Here is a 14,813-nt window from a genome sequence, read left to right as displayed (position 1 = left end):
TCCGTTCAGCGAGTCCATCTACAAACCTGCCATCCCTGCATTAGAGACCACCCTGCTGCACTGCTTGGCTTCTCTGGACCCTGAGACACAGGCTCAGCTTGGGCCCGGTGATTTTACCCCTTTTGCACTCAGTCCTTTTGATTCATCAGTGTGTGCTTTCCTCCCAGTCCATCTGGAGGTTCCAGTAAGAAACAGTTCTGGCAGATAAGTATGGTCTGGGCAACCTCTGAAAACCCCATTCCTTGATTTTACTACTGCTGCATTTACTGTCCTCGGCATATTACTGCATACGGAGAGCTCTCCCAATAGATACGGATGCTCAAATGTTCTCTCTAAAAGTTTTTCTTCTGCGTTTAATGAAGACTTGGCAATGTCGACCAATTTCAGCGGACAGCAAGTTGATCCTCTTCTTCGTCTCCTACATGGCATACTTTCAGCTTGAAGTTTTTCGAATGTGTACCATGGATTCGCATGACCTTAGAACACACTGAAAAAGAAAATCCACTCCCTTGATGCTCTCTCTGGGGATTTGGGTAATTAGTATCACTCTAAAGGATAATGGAGAAGATATGCCACAGGTGACACTGCCAAGGGCCTCCCGCTGCACAGAATTAAAGGCTCTACAGGAGGCAGACAGGGCCTTTAGCCATTTGGCCAATGTTCCTGATTAAGTGGACATCCGTGTGCAGAAACCTTTTTGTTTCATGGTAGGGAAGAAGGACATTTCACAGCTAGTTCCCATGGCCTCTTTGCACGAATTGGATTTGAGCTACTTGGCTTATATGCATGTGAAACAGTGCAAAACGGATTGCATGGGGTACAGGGTGAAGCTAAGTAGCAAAGCACTGATTAGAGAGTTTCCAAGGGCCCTGAAACCTATCTCAGTCTAGCAAATAAACCTTGCTTCAAAAATATACTCTCCATCATTAGTTACACTAAACCATTATTTAAAAAAAATACTGATTATGGAATGAGGAGAAGACACTTTTTCCATACTGCCCCTATTGTTTCACTTATTTCACTGACTCAAAAAAAAAAAAACCCTGCCAGATATAATATCAGTGACTTGAATGTGGGAAGTAATTAGAAGACTTGACAAGTGAAGAATGAAAGAAGCATGTTTTCAGTTCCTGAGTATCAAGGATTGCCTCTGGGTTCCTTTGAAAAGGCTTGTAACCAGGTGTTGAATATTTCATAAACACCAAAGTGTGCATTTTACAGTCATGATGGGATGAAAAACCATTATATCCTATAGAATGCAAGCCACACCCTACAGCTTAGAGTATTGGCTGTTTATACCCATGATCTTATGGCTGATGAGAGCCCTGCTCACTGGCCCTGCCCAGTAGGGGAAGAAAACAAAAATGACAGGTAAGGCATTGGAATAGAGGGGCACCTGTCATGCCACTCTCCTGTGCATTTGAGAAACTATTTCAAAATGGCCCGGAGGCACACACCTCTTGTGTCTCTATTAAACTACTTGATGTGAACTTGAGGTTCTTCCATAGCTGCCAGAGCTCTTCATGGAATGTCTGCCCAGCCCCCACCCAGGCCTGCTGCCCTTGGCCCGTCCCCCCTGCAGAATGTCTGGGTCCAACATTCCACTGGGGTTTACATTTAAACTTTGCCCAGCTTGGCTCAGTTGGACCCTGAGCATCTGCTATACCAGGTCACTCTCTGGGTCCTGTGTTGACATTTCCTACTCTGGAGACTCCAGACTCTGTGTCCAGTGTCCTAGCCTTTAGGAGGAGGTGAGCCTGGAGGGTTTGGTTTTTGACTGATGGTCACTCCTTAAATCCTCGGGAATTTGAATGGAGCACTTCCTCCATGTGAGTAGAAGTAGAGGAAGGAAAGTCCACTAGAGGACACACTTGACATGGCTGGGGAAGCCCAGGGAAGACTGATACTGCTCATGGGGAGGAGAGCTCCTAAGACATAGATCCAGACAACTCACGGGAAGTACATGGGGCCAGCAGAAAGAGAGGCCAAGGGATTGCATCCTTGTAGAATGGACACAGGTCACTTCGTGGCTTTTAAGGCAGTCAGAGACGGTATCGCAGTGTTGGGCAGTTTGGGCTCCCTGAAGGGGGGAGAGGCTGAGTGAGACCTGGGTCCATTCTTCAGACACATGGAAGCTGCCTGGGATATCATTGTGAGGGGCTCAACTGAAGGGTCTCAGATCATAAGTGGGCAGTGGTGAGAAGTGTTCTTAGCTAGAAAACTGCCCAGTTGAGTTCTCAATGACCACAAAAGCAGTGTGATATACTATTTGTGGGTGAGGCTGCAGGGCACCACAATTGCCACAGCCCAGGGCACCTTGCCAACTTCCTGCCCAGGAAAACTTCTCCTTCCATTCAGACAGTTGGTGTCCTCGATTCCTAAAGGTCAGGGACCCAGGAAACCTCAACCAACATAGATCTGGGCTCCTGTGAGGTCTTCTGAATCGTTACCACTTTCATGGAAAGAGGAGCTCTTTCAGAGCTTCTTGGTGTTGGCCCCTCTCTGTGGGGTAGCCCAAGCCTTTCATTTCATGTTGGCAGGAAGACTTCTCTCATCTTCCTTGTTGGGTACTCCATGAACACATGTGGGGTGTCCTTCTTTTTTCAAGATCAGGTTTGAAGATGACTGGGTTCTTTCCAAGAGAGGAAGGAGAATAGCACCCAGTTAGGAAGGGGCCCAACTCCTATTGTCACTTGAAGTTAGGCAGGGGTCCTGGTCAACATGTGCAAGTGTGGAAGAGTGGTGGACCTCGCATTCCTTGCCTACACTAGTGAACAGAGATGTGCTGCAGACAACCTGGCCACAGCTGGCAGCTGGCACAGACCTGGTTCTCTGTGACACCATCAATCTGTGATTGGGAGCTCAAAGGAAAAGGACCTCAAAATGGCCCCAATTCCCAGGCCCAGTACCAACATGACCAGTGGCTGTGAAAATCTCTGAAATGCCCCAATCTTCACAATCCCATCACCTGCCATGAACCTCAGCAGCCATTGCTGGTCAGGGCAGGAGAGGGTCTCAGGGAACTCATTGTCTATCACACAGACCCCTTCCCTGGGAACAGAGCTTGTGTGTCATAGTAGGGACCAATGAACACTGGGGACACAGCAGGCCAGGATCTGTCCCCCATTAGTGTTTGCTGTGGGAAATTCTGGGAGAGGCACCCACATTCTGAGCAGGAAGTGCTTCTGGCTGACCTTCAGGGTTCCTCAGCCCCCAGCTAGGGACAGATTTTATTCAGGGGAGTTTTGTTTGTGCAAATCTAGGAAAGAAGGGGAGGGGTACACAAGGAGTAGAAGCAATAGGAAGGCTGAGGAGGTGGTGGGGCAATAATCTTAGAACCTGTCACCTTCAAAAATGACCTTGGAGTACCTAGAACTGCCCAGGGGAAGGTCCCTTACCCTGTTGGCGAGCATGGGAGGGGCATGGTGCCACTGAGCAGAATCAAATTGATCCATTTCTAGGGAGTCACGTAGGAGGCCAATGGATTGTCTGGCAAGGATGCACAAGGGACCTCTCAGAGGCAGGGAAAGCTGAGGTGCCACAGTCCACTGACAGCCTTCAGGGAGCCCTGGTGTACTGGGAACCAGTTTTCTCAGGGTAGAACAATGACGAAGGGAACACAGCATGAAATTCACTCAGGGACATTTGCAAACTGCACAGTTTCCCTGCCCACAGGGCCCTGAGCTGTGAGCATTTGTCCTCAGATTCCCACTGAGTAAGAAACTGGGGGCCTCAGTCCTGCTGCCATTCTCCCTCCTCCATTCTCCCCTTTCTTTGCCTCCACAGCATCTGCATTCCAGAGACCAGGCATGAACTTCAATCCTGGTGCCCACATGTCTGCGTTCAGGGGCCTGCCCTTTCTTCCAGCTGCCCCTGTGCCAACACACCAGCCATTCTGGGAGCCGCCCCTGGCACCACGGGTGACTGCACCCATCTCCCAGGGTAACCCTCTGGTGCTGTCCGCTTACCCTGGACAACCATATGTGCCAGGGCTCTCCACCCTTGGACAATGTGGGCCACAACTGAGGCCAGCAGGGCCCCCTCATATTCAGAACACTACCCACACTCAGGCACCCCTCAACTGGGGGGCCCCAGGGGCCTTCTGTGGGGGCATGGAGCAGCCTGCTCCATTCCTCGTGGCACCTTCTGCCCTGAGGACCACTGTGCCTGCCTCAGCCAGTGGGGGGATCCAGAACTATGGGATCCACTGGCACCTGGGCCTTCGCCCTCCAGCATCACGGCCATTTGCCCGCCTGGCCCCCATCGCCTTCCCAGTGAACGCCCAACTATCACCAGGTGGAGTGTATGGGGAGGGCGCACTGCCCACCTTCCAGGCTGCGGTGCCACCAGATGACTCCAGTGGATCTCAGAGCAACTATGAAGATTTCAGACTCTGGCAGCGTTTCAAGACCCTGGTCCGCAGGCACCTTCCTCAGACTCCAGATGTGGAAGCGCTTTCTTGCTTCCTTGTGTGAGTGTTCTTCCCAGGGACCCAGAACTCCTCCTGGAGCTATGACAGAGGGAAAAGCATGGGATGGACAAAGGAGGCTGGGATGTTAGAGAACTGGAAGGGAGGTCCTGAGGGTGGGGGACGAGCTGAGAGACCAACATTCCCAGGGACATTGGTCTTGCACCAGTAGATGAAATGTGCCTCACCCCAGGTGCCCATCAGAGCCCTGTGAGTGCAGCAATCTTTGTTTCCAATGATCTTCTCCATCACACGGAAGACTCAAGGTCAGAGGAGGTTCCGGAGCTAACGTGAGCCAGGATTTGGAGTTGCCTGTCTCACTCCATTAGATGGTCCCTCCCCTAGCAATTTCACCTTCCACCGTGGACCTGACTGTTCCTGGCACAAAGGACAACAAAGGAGAAGTGGGTTTCGGGGTACTGTTCACCCAAGGCTGAACACTGCACACACCCACACACATTGTCCTGGAACCCCAAGGATCCTGCGGTGATGTGGCACTCATGGGAAGCTCTCTTTGGATTCTGGATGGGGATGTTCATCTTGGCCCCAGTTTGTAACCCTGCTCTGAGGCCACTCTTTGCATGGTCTTGGTTAGCTTGGGCTGCCACACTGAATGCCATAGACTGGGCAGATGAAACCCCACATGTTCGTTTCTCACAGTTATGGAGTCTGGAGTCCCACAGAAGGATGCCTGACCAGAGTCCCATGCGGCCTCTCTGTTCTCCTTGCTGGAGAAGACGTCTGGCTCACCTGCGTCCTCACATGACTGACATCACTTCAGTGTCTCTGCCTTCTCCAGGAAGACCACTGATGCCCTCATGAAGCCCCTCTCTCTGGATCTCATCAAACCCTCCTAAACACTAAAGACGATCTCCAGATACCATCACATTGGGGGTTAGGACTTCAACAGGTGGATTTGGAGGATAAAAAGACATTCAGCGCCTAGTACACCACACCACTGAAGAACCCAAGTAAAATCCCAAGGCCAATGCAGACCTTGGTGTTAATGTTTGCCATAAGGAACAGTGTCCTGGAGTCTAAATGCTAATGCTTTGAGATGAACATGATGGGGCAGATGTAACACAGGTAGGAGGAAACGTTGGAAGATGAGAATGGAGGGTGACCTTGTGGACCCTGACTGATCCCAATGAATTCCAGCCCAGTGCTTCAGTCTCTCTCTGAACTGGAGCCCACCATGACCATGGAGGAGGCCCTTTGGAAGGGTTTGCAGGAATGGCAGAGCACTAGCAACTTTGACCGGATGGCCTTCTTTGAGACTGCAGAAAAGTGAGTTAGATTTCAGTGCCCGGACCTGAGTGCTGGAGGATCCTGGTTTGTACAGCAGGGTCAGTCAAGGCCTGTCTCCTACCTATGTGTTGGTTCGGAGGCATCTGGCTCTCCAGATAGCGGCTCCTCTAGCTGGAGGCCTGGACATTCCCTCTGCAACAATCCCAGAAACTGCAGCCTCCATCCTCCTGATCCCAACCCTGTCTTGAGGTGCAGGGTCAGGATGGGGAGGAGTAACCAGCTCAGCCAGAGGGTCTCCTTGTGCTTTGTTGGCTCTGCAGAGGTGAAAAGTTGCTCTAGGCTCACACAGGCCACCTGCCTGGGAAGTGGCACCTCTTTACAGAGTGGGATCGATTATAACTCATGAAAGTGGCCACTACTTCAACCTGATGTTCCAGAAGAGAGTGGCAGTGGGGATCGCATGGTCAGAGGCATCCAGCACCTCAGATGCCCCTAGGACATATCTCTGGACTTTACTGCCCTTTCTCTCTATAATCCTTGCCATTCTAACAAGGGAAGAGAAGGAAAGTACCAGCCCTCATTGGAAGCAACCCAATGTTCTCAGTTTAGTTTCCATTTTCACATGACCTCTCCTGTCCTTTGGTCTCCCAGGCGACCCTTCCAGGGCCCATGGTCCCCGCCTCAGTATGCCTGAATTGGATAAGGATCCCCGGTGTTCCCTGACATAAATCGCATCCCTACCAGCTTCTGGCACTTACCTGGTCTGTGTGGTTCCTGGCAGAATCAGGTGAGAGCCAGAACAAGGGCCAACTAGGGACCCTACCTGGGTCCCTCAGATCTGATTCCCTTCAGGTTCTGACTGGTGTAGTGTTTCTGCAGAACTGTGGTTCTTCCTTAGCAGCACCTCCTTCCTGGTACTGGCCGGCACACTGTAGGCAGGACACAGCTCCATATCCCTGCCACCAGCTCCTGCCTGGTATGGGGCTTGCACCTGCCTGGTAGGTCTCACCTGATTCTCAGCTCAGCCTGTGCCTCCCTTACCCAAACCCCACCTAGGTACGTGGGGTTTGAGGCCGCAGAGGAGATGGAGGATCCAAGCATGCAGTTGTCAGGGATCTTCCAATGCTGACCTCCTCCTGTACCTCCAAGCAGGGATCTACCAAGGCCCCCAGCCCCTAAGACTGTGCAACAGCCAGGTAGGGTCCCCACTTTCCCACAAGAACCCATGATAGTGTCCAAAGGGTGCCAAGGGCCAGAGGAGGCTGTTGTCCCAAATAAGAACATTTCCTTCAGTATGGGGGATTTGGTCTTGCAAGCAGAACAGCCCCCTTATCACCTGAGGTCCCTGCCACCCATTTTGTTGAATTGCGTATTGACTGGGCCAAGTACATAGCTCCTCTCCTCCCCTGACTGTCTAAAGAACCAACACACCATCTGCTGGGGACTTGGGTCTGGCTAGGCAGGGTGTGTGGAATATCAGTGGCTCAGAATTTCCTCCCATGTGACTCTCCTAGATGTTGCAACAGGTGCACTGGTACCTTCCTTGGGTCCTCGTATGGTTGTCCCAGTGCATGGTAGACCAGGTTAGGTCCCCTGAACCCTGCCTACTACCAGGTGTTTGGGAGACATTGGATCTCCCAGCCATGCACCATCCCGGTCCTCCCTGTCCTAGCGTGCGCCTCCAGAAAGACCACCCCTAAAGCATAGCCTGCCTGCTCATTGGCAGCCAAATGCAAGGCACCAGAGACTAAGGCATGCGAGACCAAGGCTCCCGAGGAGATCCCACCTGAAGCCATCCAAGAGCTCATGGACCTCATGGATGAGCTATTTGGGCCTACCAACTTTGGCATGTGAGAGCCCTTCTACTTGTCCACAGGAGACCTTGCTGCAAATCTGGGAGAGGAAGGACTGGAGCAACAGCCAATGGACGACGATTTATACCCAGATCCAAGTCTACTGAGCTACGTTGATGAGGACTGTGTTAACCAGGTGGGCTGGGATACAATCTTGGTGTCCACAAGGTTTCAGGACCCATAGAATGGAGCTTAGATTCCCAACATTGTGTATGTGTATGTGTGTGTGTGTGTGTTTGTGTGTGTGTGTGCGTGTGTGTGTGTGTGTGCTTCTGTACATGTGTGTAGCTGGTGGTTGGGATTTAACAACCCTGTGGTGGGGAACAGGATGGGATCATCATTGCTTCCTGTTCTCCAAGAAGCCTTCCTGACTTGGGGCCATTTCCCACCAGGGTCACTCACAATGTCTTCCTTCTCTTCCCAGGTGGAGACCATGATTCACCCCCAGTTCCTGGAAGAATCACTTTGCACTGAACCGTATATAAATATTTTGGACCTAACACAAGAGCTGGAGCAGGAGGCAGGACTCACCCCTGACCAGGTAGAGGGGGAAAGTGGGGTCTCCCAGCAGACCAGAGGCAGGAGGTACACCAGTTATCCAAGAGAGGCAGGGGCACCTGATGAACAGGTGCAGGAACACCAGGAGCACCAGGGATTCGGAAGAAACAAAAGGTAGAGCAGCAGAAAGGGGCACCACGTAGAACTATGGAGGTAGAGACACTAGGTTTACTGGGACTTGGAGAAGGACACCAAGTGGATATGGCAGATACCTATCCCTATCCTGCCTGTGACACATGGCTTCGTGAGTGTGAATGCTCCAGGACAGAGGATGTAGGTGGGGGAAAAAGGAAGGAGAAGAAGAGTCATGACAGGCTCAGGGTATCAACCTGAAAGGAAGCCCAGCAGGGTGGCCAGTAGAGCCTCAATTTGTCTCTCTGAGACCAAGACAGGTGTCAGCTCCACTTCCCACCTCCCATGGAAATATGATTGTCCCTGGTCCCTCTGGCCCTCATCATGCATAAACAAGAGTTAGCCAGTGCCCATCCCCTCCTGAACTGGTGGAGAAGCACCTCTGTACGTGCTCCAAGGTCATGTTATCTCCCAACAGCACTCAAGACCTTTTGAGGCAGCTGCCAGCCAAGATGCAGAGAAACATAAACACTGCACCGACCAAGGAGTCTGCACGCCGAACTGGCCCCCAGAGGTGACTTCCCAGGACCTGAAGAGGCGCAGGGCCACAGAGCCAGAGCTGCGGGTCCAAAGGACACTGCGATCCTCCCAAGCTGTCAAGTGTCTCCCTCACTGGGGGCCATCCAGTCCAACCATCCACGCCAGAACCAAAGATCCTCCTCCCTAAACCTGAGGGGAAAAGGTGCTGGTGGACACAGAGGAGCCACTTCTTCAGAGGGGGCACATGGGACAGCCAATGGCTGCAGTGTGGATGATGTCCTCCAATGCCTGGACTTCCTCCTAGTCTCCCAGCACCGTCTGCTGCCCTGGGCTCTGTGCCAGAGCCAGGGCCCTCAAATGGAACCCCTCTGCTCAGGAGACCAAGCACCCCAGGCCCCACCTGCCCAGACAGGCAGCCTCATCCCCCATCCTCCTCCAGCTACCATGTCCAAGAAGAGCGCTCTCACTGGACGCTCCCGCAACGTGGAAAAGATGCCTTGCCCCAGGCCTCCCCTGGAGGTCACTGGAGGGAAAGACCTGCATCTGGAACAGGTTCGAACCTCACAGCCTCAGAAGAGGAAGTGCAAGGCACCAGGCAACTCGAAGAAGAAAAGGAGGCTCCATGGAGAGTAGGGCTGGTGGGTGGCCTCTGGGGTGGCAGCCCCTCAGGCCAGGTCTCACCCTTGCTTCATTCTGCACACCAAGGGTTCCTCCTCACTCAGGGTGGTTCCTGCCAGTCTTCGGGACAGGGAAGGGAAGGGGATTGGGAAGGGGAGGGCAGAAGGAGGCTACTGAGAGGGAGGGGGCAGGATGTTCAAGCCTGGAGGGAGGTTGGACCTTGTTGGCCTTGTGTCACTGGGAATAAAGGCAGATTTGCAGGAAAAATCTTTTCAGGCTGCTGCTTCTGCCATGGAGTCTGTGTAGCACCATGCAGTGAGAACTGAGAGGAGGAGGTAACTGGAGATGCCAGGCACCAGGGTGCACAAGTGTCTGTCCACTGGGTCTTGCCTCTGGATTGAGGCTGGTCCTTCCACTGATCCTGGGAGAAAGGAGCCAACAAGCTCCCAGAACCCCACTCATCACCCCACTGAAAAGGGGTCACTTGGTTTAGGGGATCTTGTCCCTGTGCACCCCTTCATGATCTGTGTCCCTTAAACGTCTCCCTTACCAATCATCTGAGGGCCAGGCATGAAGAGGAATCTCCCTTGGTGTTGGCAGCTCTGAGGTCTGAGGACTGACAGACTGGTGGCCCTCAGATTGTAGTGTGAACAGCCCTGATGTTGAATGTCAGGGACCCTCAGCTCCTAGTGGTAGCGGCTCTCCTGTTGCTTCCCTGGGAGCAGTAGCCAGCCACTTCCAGCACTTCCCTGGAGATCATCTGCCGGCCAGACCTAGCAGCTCCTGTAGCTCCCCACTGCTCTGGGTCACTCTCTGGGCTCACCACCCTCAGGTTGACCTGCCCAGTTTGCCAGTTTTCAGTGCAAACAACCTGTCCTGCTCCAGTTGAGATGAGAGTCTGAATATACAAACTCTACCCATCCCTATAGCCTTCATTAGGACTCATGCTGTGCAGAAGGGGAAGTGGTAGAGGGACTGTCTGCATCAGGAGATGGGGAAGGAATCTTATTTGAACTAAAACGGTGAACTCAGGCCTGCACAGTGTCCTTCCAGATACCCACAGTCTTTCTCCATAGGCACAGGCAGGGGAGGGGCATCACACTGGGGACCACTGAAGGGCCCCAAAAGGGTGGAGTCATCTAGAGCCACTCCACTACAGGGTGGAATCATCAGGGGAGGACCTGTATGGAAACAAAGGCTCGAGTACCGTGAGACATTGTGGCAGCCATGAGCATCACAGGCAGGGCACAATTTTTATCAAGTGCCTCTTGACAGCTTTGGGCCCTCTTGACTCATTTGGATGGAGGGCTGCTTTTGGCTCTTGGTCCCCTGTGCCTTTAATCAGGTTTCTAGAAGTAAGCCTGGAAACAGTGTTATTTTTAGACAGCATCTTTCTCCTCCCATGAATGATGCTGGACAGTGAGTTTGGACTGATCCCCAGCATGGCCATGGTCTTCCTGAGTAGGTGGCCTGATGAGAGGACAGGGCCTGGCTTCTAGGGGAAGAAGTCACAGCGCCCTAGGGAAACGTCATCTGACCCACCAGCAAGACCCACTCCCCAATTACTGATGTGCTCTGCTTTCTGACGGTGACCACAGGGACTGGCCCCTTGTGGATGCATGCCCTTGGTTAGCTGCACCTTCATTGAAACTCAGTTGAAGAAGCTCCTCCTGGTGTCTCTGCACTGGGTAGGCTTGGTCAGAGTCTCCTGTTTCCCGGGACCTTGGCCAGCCTGTGCCATGCCAGCCAACATCTGAGCCGTGGTCTGCTAACATCTTAAAATTTATACTTTAGCTCATTATAAAAATCTTTAGGAAGACCTTCTCATGACACACATCACTCATCAAATGTTGGAATTCTAAGGTTTTCAGTAGACTTTTGTACACTTTGCCTCCATATCAGCAATAAATTCATAGACATAGGCAAAGAGGGCTGAACTGAGGGAAGGGGTCGAGAGATGCTCTCACCTAGGGAGTGGGTATGAGGAGCTGTAGGGACTGCCACCAAACAGGAATTAGGTCTGTGGATGGGTAGGAGCCCTCCTGGTTAGAGAGCAGTGTGAACAAAACTATGTGTCTTGTTCTCATCAGAACAAAAGAAAGCTACAATTTTGTGCACTCTTTTTTTGCATAAAAAATTTGTTGTGAGCACTTAGCACCAAGTAGAAAAGAAACCCTGAGGTAGTGGGTAATAGAGTTGTTTATGCCTGGGTCAGAGGGAGATATTTGAAGAGATGACTGATGTATGAGTTAGCTTTTTGTCACTGTGAAAAAATACCTGAGAAAATCATATTAAAAAGAGGAAATTTTACTTTGGGTCCTGGTTTCACAGGGTTGTACCTCTGTTACATGCTGATTTGGACACATTCTTGTAGGAGGCCTGTGGGAGAAGAGTATGCCACAGCAGGTGCACATGGTGGAGGAGTCCTTTTCACCTCATGGCAGCAAGGAAGCTAATGGGGGGACATGGTCCCAACATCACGTCCAGAGCACACCCCCAATGCCTAGGCTCTGCTGCTTAAAGGTTCTGCCATCTCCTGATAGTGCCACAGACCAGCACCCAAGCCTTTTGCACATGAACCTATGGGAGTCATTTAAGGTCTGAACCATAACATGGTAATGGTCCAGAGCTCCTCCTAGGAAAGTAAGAGGGTTTGATCTGAGGCACCTCTTAGTACCCTTGCAGCACCAGGATTCTCAGCTCCTCCAGTTCTAGGAGGTGGTGGGAAGCCCTGCATCCTGAGGTTGTGAGTTGAATGTTCATCAACCCAGAGCGAGAAGGCTCCTGAGTGTTAGAAGGGAGGAGACAAAGGTGCCTGGAATCAGGGCTGGGAGGAGGGTTCCAGAGCAGTGTGGGCAGTGGGATGAGGATGCAGGAAGAGTGGGGGCCCCAGAATCAGAGATGATGCTGCTGCCACTCCCTAAGGGTTTCTATTCCACTAGGTGGTAAGTGTTCACAACAAATTTCTTATGCAAAGAAAAAGTGCCCCAAATTGCAGCTTTCTTTTGTTTTGAAGAGAATCAAGAGACTTCATGGCTTTGTTCATACAGCTCTCTACCCGGGAGGCCTCCACCCACTCCATGGAACTAATTCCTCTTTGATGACAGTCCCTAAGGCTCCTCTTAACTGCCCCCTATGTTACAGAATCTCTCTAGACCCCTTCCCTCAGTTCAGCCCTCTTTGCCTATGTCTATGAATTTATTGCTGATATGGAGGCAAAGTCTACGAAAGTCTATTGAAAATCTTAGAATTCTAATATTTGCTGAGTGATGTGTGTCATGAGAAGGTCTTCCTAAAGTTTTTTATAATGAGCTAAAGTATAAATTTTAAGATGTTAGCAGACCACGGCTCAGATGTTGGCTGGCATGGCACAGGCTGGCCAAGGTCCCGGGAAACAGGAGACTCTGAACAAGCCTACCCAGTGCAGAGACACCAGGAGGAGCTTCCTCAACTGAGTTTCAATGAAGGTGCAGCTAACCAAGGGCATGCATCCACAAGGGGCCAGTCCCTGTGGTGACCATCAGAAAGCAGAGCACATCAGTAATAGGGGGAGTGGGTCTTGCTGGTTGTGTCAGTTGACATTTCCCTAGGGCGCTGTGACTTCTTCCCCTAGAAGCCAGACCTTGTCCTCTTATCAGGCCACCTACCCAGGAAGACCATGGCCATGCTGGGGTTTTGTCCATCCTCACTGACCAGCATCATTCAGGGGAGGAGAAAAAAGCTGTCTAAACACATACGGTTTCCAGAATTACATCTAGAAACCTGATTAATGGCACAGGGGCCTGAAGCCTCCAAAGCAGTTCTCCATCCAAATGAGACAGGAGGGCTCAAAGTTGTCAAGAAATACTTGAGAAAACATTGTGTCCCTGTCTGTGAAACCCATGGAACCTGTGTCCTATGAAGAACCATGGTGTTTGATTACACACGACAGACCACAAACTACATCACATCTGATCCCTTTTGTGCATGTCAGAACTCACTCCAGCTCTTATCAGGAGCACTAACCTTTGGCCTCCTTGTAATTAAACCATTCTCCTTTGCAAACTTCCCGGTTTTGTAAATGTGCAATCCATGTTGTGTAGCCTCAGTTTCTTTTTCTCATTGGTTTGTAGGAGAACTTGGTTACATTTGGGACAGCCACAAGGAACACAGGTCAGGCTGTGGTCAGGGCAGGGATGACACTAGGGAGGGTCAGAGCTATGTCAGTGGTGGTTCTGCCTTGGGATGCAGTCAGAGCCTCCAGGCTGCTGGGTCCCCAGGGAGTTCATGGTCAGGACTGTAGAGGGGGTGGGAGGGTGGGAGGAAGGCCATGATCTCTCCTCAGGCCACCTACACAGGAAGACCATGGCCATGCTGGGGATCAGTCCAAGCACACTGTCCATGATCATTCAGGAGAGGAGAAAGAAGCTGTCTAAGAAAAAAGACAAAACCACTGTTTCCAGGCTTATTGCCAGAAACCTGGTTAATGGCACAGGGGACTGAAGGCTCCAAAGTGACTCTCCTTCCAAAGGACACAGGAGGGACCAACGATCTCAAGAGGCATGTTATAGAAAAGCATGCCCCTGTCTGTGATGGCCATGGCTGCCACAAATGCCTCATGGTCACTCAGAGCCTTTTGCTTCCATAGCAGGTCCTGCCCAGATGACTCCGCCCTTTGGGGGCCCTTAAGTGGTCCCAAGCCTGGAGAGCAAGGAGTCCTTCCCCTAACCATGCTTAGGCAGAAATACTGGGGGTATCTGCTAGGACACTGCATGCTTGAGCCCATCTATTTAATTCAAATAAATTTGTTTCCCCATCTCCTTATGCCAACGGTGGCTGTGCATCCCTTCATGATCTGTACCTCTTCCCATTCTGCTGCAGCATGAGTCCTAATGAAGGCTCTTAGGGATGGGTAGAGTTTGTAGATTCAGACTCTCATCTCAACTGGAGCAGGACGAGTTGGTCGCACTGAAAACTGGCAAACTGTGCAGGTCAACCTTAAGGTGGCCAGCACAGAGTGACCCAGAGCAGTGGCAAGCTACAGGAGATGCTAGGTCTGTCAGATGAGTTCCAGGGCATTTTTGGAAGTAGCTGGCTACTGCCCCCAGGAAAGCAACAGGAGAACTGCTGCCACTAGGAGCTGGGGTTTGATGACATTCAGTGACAGGGGACTAACACTAAGGTCTGAGAGCCACATGTCAGTCCTCAGATCCCAGAGCTACACCACCAAGGAAGATGTGCTTTGCCTCTTTGTGATTCCTCTTCATGTCTGGCCCTCTGATAATTGGTAAGAGAGATGTTTAAGGGACACAGATCATGAAGGGATGCCCAGAGAAGATTCCCTAAACCAAGAGAGGCCTTTTCAATGGTGCGATGATTAGGGTTTTGTCCTAGGATAAGAGGAAGAACCAGTCTAAATCTGCAAACAAGACCCAGTGGATGGACACTTGTGCTCCCTTGGTCCTGGCAACCTGAGT

At 51.5% G+C, this 14,813-nt stretch overlaps 1 long non-coding RNA gene across 1 annotated transcript; it reads left to right on the top strand.

The window, feature by feature from the left end:
* Positions 1 to 2,338: 2,338 nt before the first annotated feature.
* LOC120886491 (uncharacterized) lies at positions 2,339 to 9,557 on the top strand. Its single transcript, XR_013429983.1, has 3 exons — positions 2,339 to 7,705; positions 7,994 to 8,110; positions 8,678 to 9,557. It is a non-coding gene; the product is annotated as an uncharacterized LOC120886491 (long non-coding RNA).
* Positions 9,558 to 14,813: the final 5,256 nt, after the last annotated feature.

The sequence above is a fragment of the Ictidomys tridecemlineatus genome, chromosome 13, assembly GCF_052094955.1.
Source record: "Ictidomys tridecemlineatus isolate mIctTri1 chromosome 13, mIctTri1.hap1, whole genome shotgun sequence".
In the NCBI taxonomy this organism is placed as follows: Eukaryota; Metazoa; Chordata; class Mammalia; order Rodentia; family Sciuridae; genus Ictidomys; species Ictidomys tridecemlineatus.
The sequence above is the reverse complement of the archived record's forward strand: the minus strand, read 5'-3'. Positions and strand labels throughout refer to the sequence as shown.